Source organism: Apium graveolens, chromosome 9 (assembly GCF_009905375.1).
Source record: "Apium graveolens cultivar Ventura chromosome 9, ASM990537v1, whole genome shotgun sequence".
Taxonomy (NCBI): Eukaryota; Viridiplantae; Streptophyta; class Magnoliopsida; order Apiales; family Apiaceae; genus Apium; species Apium graveolens.
This window is the reverse complement of record NC_133655.1, coordinates 263,904,702-263,905,678: the sequence shown is the minus strand read 5'-3', so window position 1 is coordinate 263,905,678 and position 977 is coordinate 263,904,702. Positions and strand designations below refer to the sequence as shown.

At 44.3% G+C, this 977-nt stretch overlaps 1 non-coding gene across 1 annotated transcript; it reads right to left on the bottom strand.

The window, feature by feature from the left end:
* Positions 1-468: 468 nt before the first annotated feature.
* LOC141687904 (small nucleolar RNA R71) lies at positions 469-575 on the bottom strand. The gene has a single exon (XR_012561383.1). It is a non-coding gene; the product is annotated as a small nucleolar RNA R71 (small nucleolar RNA).
* Between the last annotated feature and the right edge of the window lie 402 nt (positions 576-977).

The window sequence follows — 977 nt, the reverse complement described above, 5'->3', positions numbered from 1 at the left end:
GAAGTTCTTGATACACCGGATAAGTTAGATTTTGAGGATTCGGATTCAGAAACTGAGCAGAAAGAACCAGTAAACATGGGAGATCATATTGTTCAAGCTGATCCAGCTCTTATGGATTTTTCTCGGCCTAAAATTGATGACATTCAGTCAAGCATCCTTCATCCGGCTATTCAAGCTAACACCTTTGAAATCAAGCCGGGCACTATTCAGATGGTGCAGAATTCTGTTTCTTTTGGAGGAGCGGCAACTGAAGACCCCAACATGCACATAAGGAATTTTGTCGAGATCTGCAGCACTTTTAAGTATAATGGCGTGACTGATGAAGCTATCAAGTTGAGGCTTTTCCCATTCTCACTGAGGGATAAGGCTAAAGACTGGTTACATTCTGAACCAGCTGGGTCAATCACTACGTGGCAAGATCTTGCGCAAAAGTTTCTGGTGAAGCTTTATCCAATGGCAAAGACTGCTGCTATGAGGAGTGCTCTTACTCAGTTTGCGCAGCAACCTACAGAATCTATGTGCGAGGCTTGGGAACGCTACAAGGAAATGTTGAGAAAATGTCCACATCATGGAATGCCGGATTGGATGGTAATCACTGGTTTTTATAATGGTTTGGGGGCTCAATCTCGGCCCATGCTCGATACAGCAACTGAAGGCGCCTTATGGGCTAAAAGCTATACTGAGGCGTACAATCTTATTGAGACGATGGCTGCAAATGAGCATCAAAACCCAACTCAGAGGATGACATCAGGCAAGGTAGCAGGTATTCTGGAAGTTGATGCAGCCACCGCTATTGCAGCCCAGCTCCAAGCGCTATCAATGAAGGTTGATTCTTTGGCTACGTATGGAGTTAATCAAATAGCTATGGTTTGTGAGCTTTGTGCAGGTTCTCATGCTACGGATCAGTGTTCTCTTGTCAATGAATCTGTTCAGTATGTGAATAATTATCAGCGACAACAGTAGCCTGTACCAGCAAC